At 37.1% G+C, this 7468-nt stretch overlaps 1 long non-coding RNA gene across 1 annotated transcript; it reads left to right on the top strand.

Annotated features, from left to right (window-relative positions):
* Positions 1–528: 528 nt before the first annotated feature.
* Positions 529–2731, top strand: LOC126631012 (uncharacterized). Its single transcript, XR_007626205.1, has 2 exons — positions 529–583; positions 1808–2731. It is a non-coding gene; the product is annotated as an uncharacterized LOC126631012 (long non-coding RNA).
* Positions 2732–7468: the final 4737 nt, after the last annotated feature.

The raw sequence follows: 7468 nt of genomic DNA, 5'->3' as shown, positions 1-7468 counted from the left end.
TGTCACTGGTTCTCGCATCTAAGTAGTAGCATTCCATTCATGATATCATATCTAAACATGCTTCTTAACTCTAGAAATTGCGTTCTTTGTGAAACATATATGTGAGCATTCGTTTTCATATCTACATCAATCTTCTCACATATGACTAGTGTAGGGTGTGGAGTTAGAAAATCTGAGTGAAAATAGAGTGTATATCTTGTAAGGAATTGAGGGAATTCTCTAAGGCATGTTACTACATTCAAAGCATTGTTTTAATTGATTACTTGTGAACTAGTAAGTGGTGGCTTTAATTAAGTATGTGCTTGTGTAAAGATGACTCAAATCTGTGGGGATAGCAATCTTTAACATGTCATGTGCATTGGAAATCCCTGAGGCAAACGTTGGAAGGTTTAGGTTTGTTTTGGTTAGTTTGTTTCGTTTCGTTTTCTTTCTTTTGTTTGTTTTGCTCGAGGACTAGCAAAAGCTAAGTGTGGGGGAATTTGATAGGAGCATATTTATGCGCCTTAGTTAGCTAGTTTTTATGTATCTTTGTTATGTTTTCTTCGTTAAAGTAGTCTTTTAAGCTACTTTCATGTGTTTTCAGGTTTAAAGGACATATTACATGAAATGATGCAATTTGGAGCTTTTGGAGCAAAAAGTGAGCTTGGAATGAAAAGGACATGCTTGGAACACAAGGTTGGGTTGAAATTGAAGAGTTCGAGATTTGAGGTTTCCTACCTGAAGTAGGAAAGCTAAGCCTAAAAGTTTCCATTTTGGGTTGATCTTTCCTAAATCGGAATTGGCAACCAAAGTTTCTAAAGTTGGAAGTTTCTATTCTTGGAGGTTTCCAATTTCGAGAGTTTCTATTCTCGGCTTTGGGCTTTTGGATGACCCATCTTTGCCTCTTGGACCTATGCCGCACCTAACCCTAACCCTAGCCCACTTAATCAGCCGCACCTAGGCCTTGTTCACATGAAAAAAATCTGATTACTTACCCTAAGCCCATGCCGCACCTAATGTTCTAGAAACCCTAGTTTTTGGTGGATTTCCTAACCCTAGCCGCACCTAAACCCTAGCCCATTTGTCTAACCTGATTTCTTTAGGGTTTGGTTGCCTATATATATGTGTTTTACCTCCCTTGGCCGAATAACACCCTCTCCATATTCAGAAATTCGTCCAAAACCCTATTTCCCATCTTGCCGCACCTTTCCTTCATTCCAGCCGATTTCTACCACCATTCTTCATCTCCACACCTTCCACACAACACCCATACACCATCCCCAAGCCTTGCCGTGACCCTACACCCTCCATAACCCATTCTACGTCATCAAAACAATCCAAGAAGCATCACCATACAATCTGCCGCAAGCAACAAGGAGGACAGATTCTCTACAAATTGTTTGGCACTTCAATCTGAGTTGTTGAACAATTTTAGGTGTTTTCTATCTTATGTCGTGAATACAATTTGCTTAACCGTTGGATTTATAACTTATTCTTGTATGTTGATTGAGAGTGCATGCTTAATTTGCATGCTTGAATTTGGTGCTAGGATATAAGTTTGTCTCACCTAATCGTTATGAATTTATATTCGCAAGTAGTGAAGGTCGCTAGTCACGATCGTGTTAAGTAGATTCCTGGCAAGAGTATCATGCTTTTCATAGTTACGAATGCCTTGTCGATGCTTATGATTTCCAAGGAACGTAATGATTCTAACTTGTATCTTTATCATGCTGTTCATATAGAGAACTTGTTAGGAATAATTTGTTTGCGATGCATATTCATATGATTCTAACTTGTAGTCTTTTAAGCTACTTTCATGTGTTTTCAGGGTTAAAGGACATATTACACGAAATGATGCAATTTGGAGCTTTTGGAGCAAAAAGTGAGCTGGAATGTGGTGTATGCAAATGGAGCACGAGGAATGGACGAGTTTGAAGGTCAAAGAAGCTTAAGAATGAAGAAATGAAAGTGATGAACTAAGAATTCGGAATTGGAAACCAAAGTTTCTAAAGTTGGAAGTTTCTATTCTTGGAGGTTTCCAATTTCGAGAGTTTCTATTCTCGGCTTTGGGCTTTTGGATGACCCATCTTTGCCTCTTGGACCTATGCCGCACCTAACCCTAACCCTAGCCCACTTAATCAGCCGCACCTAGGCCTTGTTCACATGAAAAAAATCTGATTACTTACCCTAAGCCCATGCCGCACCTAATGTTCTAGAAACCCTAGTTTTTGGTGGATTTCCTAACCCTAGCCGCACCTAAACCCTAGCCCATTTGTCTAATCTGATTTCTTTAGGGTTTGGCTGCCTATATATATATGTTTTACCTCCCTTGGCCGAATGACAACCCTCTCCATAATCCAGAAATTAATCCTTCACGCCAGAAACCATTCCCCATCTTCAACAGCACCTATCCTTCATCATTCACCATATTTTCTGACCCAAAACCACCCTAGCCGTCCCATACACCTATCCTACACACTTTTCCACCATTCTACACCATCCATAACCCCCAAAAACCATCACAAACCCCTGTGCCGCAACCAAGGAAGAGGAGGAAGGTTCTTAGATGTTCCTGCTGTGCAATTTAGATTGCTGGAATTTTTAGGTGTGATCTTTCTTATGTTTCAATGTTTCAATTCAATAAACTTTGTGTTGTGAGTATGAGGAACTAAACCCCCTTAGTTGGGGGGTAATTCGAAACCATGTACATGCTTGCAATTTGATTCGATTACATTCAGTTGTTATTTCATAAGTTGTGGATTCAATTCGTTCATCTGTTTGATTGATACTTATTTATGTATGTTGATTGAGAGTGCACGCTTAGTTTTCATGCATGAATATGATGCTAGATTATGAGGGAGTTTCACCTAATAGTTACAATCTTATAATCACAAGTAGTGAAGATCGCTTGAAAACAATCGCGTTGAATGAATTCTTAGCATAAGTTTCATGCAATTCATAGTAACAAATGCTTCGTCAATGCTTATGTTTTTCATAGAACGTAATGATTCTTGCTTGTATCTCTATTATGCAATTCATGTAGGGAACTTGTAGGGAATGTTTTGGGTTGTCGTATGCAATCATCCAACTTAATAACTTGTGGAAAAACTGAGGGTTAATTAGTGCAATTCACGGTTAATCTGGGGCGTTGAGTATTTATAATTTATTGGAAGAACAACTGAAAATCGTTTTGTTTGCAAGTGTGACATGTGTGGAGAAGAACCTCCTAACTAGCCTTTTATCCATCTATTTCACCAAAATCGTTTTTACAATCTGTGCTAATTAAAGTTTCTGTTTTGTGTTAAATTTTCGTCCAAAACAAATCCCCCTCTCATTTGAAGTCTTAGATTAGTTAGAAAGTATTTTGATTTGTGTTTCTAAGTATTTTGATTCAAGTTTTCATCAAATTTCGTCCAAATTAGTGTAGGTGCTCAAAACTGCCCAGAAAGTGATTTTTAGGCAGTTTTGAGCCTTCTAGTTGCTGTTTTGAGTTTTAGGTTTGTTTAAGCGTTTTAACCTTTAGTTTTGCATTCTTTGAGTCTAGTTTAGTGTTTTAAACTTTGTTTTTGAGTGTTTAAGTCAGTTTCCAAGTGTTTAGCAATCCCTCCTAATCCCCGGTCTAGAACGATCCCTACTTACATCTCTACTACAATTTGACAAAAGAGGGTTTAATTTGTGTGCTTAATATATTTCGCATCAAACGCATCGGCAATCCAAATTATTCTTCAAAAGTTCCCTACATGAGCAGCATAATAGAGATACAATCAAAGATCATTAAGTGTTATGAAAATCATAAGCATTGACAAAGCATTCGTAACTATGATGAGCATGATACTCCTGCTAGGAATCCACTTAACACGATTGTGACTAGCAACCTCCACTACTTATGAATACAAGTTCATAACAATTAGGTGAAACTCCCTTGTATTCTAGCATCAAATTCATGCATGCAAACTAAGTATGCATCCTTAATCCACAAACAAGAATAAGTTATCAATCAAATAGTTAAGTAAATTGCATTCATGATTCATAGAATCACAACTGGAAGTAATCAATTCATATTGCAAATATGATCATGGTTTCAAATTCCCCCCTGGCTAAAAGGGGTTTAGCTCCTCATGTTCGCAAAAGATACATAAATTTAGACATTGAAACACAAAAGATTGAAAACACCTAAGAATGATCCAGCAATCCAAACTTGAATAGCACGCACTCCAAGGGTCCTCCTTCTTCTCTTTGTTGCAGCACAAGGGTTGGGTGAAGGTTTTAGTGGTGGTTTGTATGGGAGCTGGAATTATGTATGGAAGTGAATGATGATGAATGAATCCCCTTGTGTGCGGCAAAAGGGTTCTATTTAAGGTTTTAGGAAATCAAAACCTTAACTTATTTTGGTTAACAGAAATTAATTCAAATCCACTAGAAAAAGGAAATAAAATCAGAATCCTAAGGGAAAAGTGAAGGGGATATGCAGCAAGGATCTTTAGAGAAAGGGAAAGTGATTTATGGCAGAAAATAGGAAAAGGAATGGTCTCCCTTGTGCGGCAAGGAAGTGAAAGTTCAAGGAAAAGATGCGGCACTTCATTAGGACAGGAATTTAGGTGTCCCAAGTTGTCTTAGAGAAGAAGGGAAAGGTTTTACATGGTTTAGGAATTAGGAAACGTGGCAAGGGAAAATGCTACACAAGGAGGGGACAAGTAGGAAAACACAAAGGGGACAAGGCACCACCTTTGTAGGAATAGGTTGAATTGTGTCTTTCCTTGTCTTCTAAGCTTCCATTCTGACTTCTCTTGACTTCTAGCCCCTTTTGGTCTTCAATTTCGTCCATCCACCTTGCTCCATTCATAAGCTATCCATTCCATGCTCAAAATTGCTCCAAAAAGATCCAAAATGCACTTCTTTGCCTCTTTAACCCTTTGGACCTACAAACACACAAAAATAGCTTGAAATACTAAATTAACTAAGAAATAACAACATAAATGCACAAGAACAAGCTAACTAAGTCGCATAAATATGCTCTTATCACCTTTCTTTGTTAGCCAATACCTTAGCCCCATTACAACCCTTAGACTTTTATCTTGATTGTTATGTGATTCAATATGTGGAGTTTGAAATTGGTACAAGCATATGGAATCCCTGGTTCTCGCTTCTAAGTAGTGGCATTCCATTCATGGGATTGTATACATTTTTGTATTAATAATTTCAGAAAGTGTCATCTTTGATATATGATTGCTAGTCTACGTGTTTACATCAATTTTCTCACATATACATAGTATAGGGAGTGTAGTAAAAAAATCTATGTGAAAATAAAGAGTATATCCGGTGAGGAATTGAGTGAATTCTCTAAGGCATGTTACTACTTTCAAATGTTGTTTAATTGATTAAATGAGAGCTAGTGAGTGGTTACTGCAGTTACGTATAAGCTCAAGAGTAAGGATTGCTAAAATCTATGTAAGCAATGAAAATGAAAACTGAATTTAGTTTTTTGTTTTGAAAACTAAAGTAACTTAAAATGCAAGACAAGATAAAGATGAATGACAAATTGATTCAGAAACGATGGGAACAGAACTAGGGATACCAATTTCACCATTACAAGTCAATTCCATTAAAATTAAGTCAAAACCATTCAACTTTCCAATCTGTAACTAGGGTTCGTTTTACTTATTTATGATCATCCATTTGATGTGTGGTTGTGAACAAGTACTCCTAATCTACAACCTATTTGTAATGTTCAATTTAGATTAGCAAGTAAGAATCCATTAAGAACAAGAAAACTTCAAAGAACCAAAGAAATCACATGGCAGGATGTATGCATAGCAGTTTCTTGATTCATTCACATGTCTACCAAAATTAAGCATGATGTGTACTATAACATTGATCAAAATATTCTTAAGTAGCCTCAATGGTGATCAAACATTAAGATTATCAAACAAATTAAACTATAAAATCAGTGAATGAAACAACAACACAGTTTGGTAATTTGAATACTTTAACTTAATAATAAAGAGTAGTTTTGCACGGCTACATCGAAATCCCCAGCTATGAACTTAATTACATAATATATAAATATCAAGAACAAAATGAGTGAAATTAAAGTTCATAGAAGAAATCCCCTTGAAGTAATTCTGATATGGAAATCCTTCAAAAGCAGCGCGGCTGCATGGTTTCTTCGGTGGTGGTGGATGGCGAAGGGAAATAGGGTTTTTGTTTCTAGAAGAAAGGCCAAAGAAAGAGAAGAGAGAGAGCTCTGGGTGACCCAATGGGGGCTTGTGTAAAAGTGATCTGAAACCCTAGTCTTTGTATGCTAATTGGGGTTGTAGCTGATTGCAAGGTGATCCCAACCATTAAGCCAAAGTTTTGACGTTTGTCCTTATTTAGCTCCTCCAAATTAGGTTAGATATTCCAATTCCTCTCCCATTCTGCTCCTGGTCTTCTAACAAGCCAGATTCGTCTTGAATTATTTATTTCGGCTTCAAAACAGGCCACTAAACTTCTTTCCACGTTTGAATAAAGGTCAACCCAAAAAATGGCATGTTTTCACTTCTTTTGTCTTCAAATTGATCCTAAAGTACATGTAACTGCACACTAACACAAATAAGGTAAAATGCAACTAATTTAACTCAAAAACATCACAAAGAGACTAGAAATAGATGGTATAAATGCATGAAATATATGAGTTATCAACTCGTTGCACATGCTCAGTGCAATCGTTTAGCCAGCGAAAGTGGTATTGTTAGATTTTATTGTTTTTGTTTGTTTTTAGTTATAGTTTTGCTCGAGGACTAGCAAAAACCAGATTTGGCGGTATTTGATAACTCATATCTTTCATGCATTTATACCATCCATTTTTAGTCTCTTTGTGATGTTTTTGAGTTAAACTTGTTGCATTTCACCTTATTTTGTGTTAGTGTGCAGTTACATGTACTTTATGATCAATTTGAAGGCAAAAGAAGTTAAAACATGCCATTTTTGGAGCTGACCCTTATTCAAACGTGGAGAGAAGTTTAGTGGCCTGTTTTGGAGCCCAAATAACGAATCCAACGCGAATCTGAGCTCATTGCTTTGAAGTGGTCTAATATCTCTGGCCCCACTTCTCTACAGCTTGAGACGACTTGCCAAGAGATTGTTGAATTGAAGACTAGGCTTGACATGATCCAAGTTAAGTATGAAAGTCCAGAGAAGGAGATTGGTTATTACATACCTCAGATTCAAGATCTTGAGCATGCCGTCTTAGAATTTCGTTCTGCTGCTTATGCAAAGGATGAAAAGTTGATTGCTACTTATAATCAAGTGATCCATTTCAAGAAAATCGTCGATAGGCTTGAACCTTAAGTGTTGGAACTTGAAAAAGCATTGATGATCAACGCAAGTCTAAAGAAGGAAGTGGATGAGCTGCAGCGCGTCCGTGTTGGTCTGATTTCTATAAGCTGGGTTATGTAGATTATCTCTTTGGTAGGCCATCTGACTTCAAGTTTGCTGGAAAAGACTTCGA

Source organism: Malus sylvestris, chromosome 8 (assembly GCF_916048215.2).
Source record: "Malus sylvestris chromosome 8, drMalSylv7.2, whole genome shotgun sequence".
Classification (NCBI taxonomy): Eukaryota; Viridiplantae; Streptophyta; class Magnoliopsida; order Rosales; family Rosaceae; genus Malus; species Malus sylvestris.
Note: the sequence above shows the minus strand (reverse complement) of the source record. Positions and strands in the feature narration are given on the sequence as shown.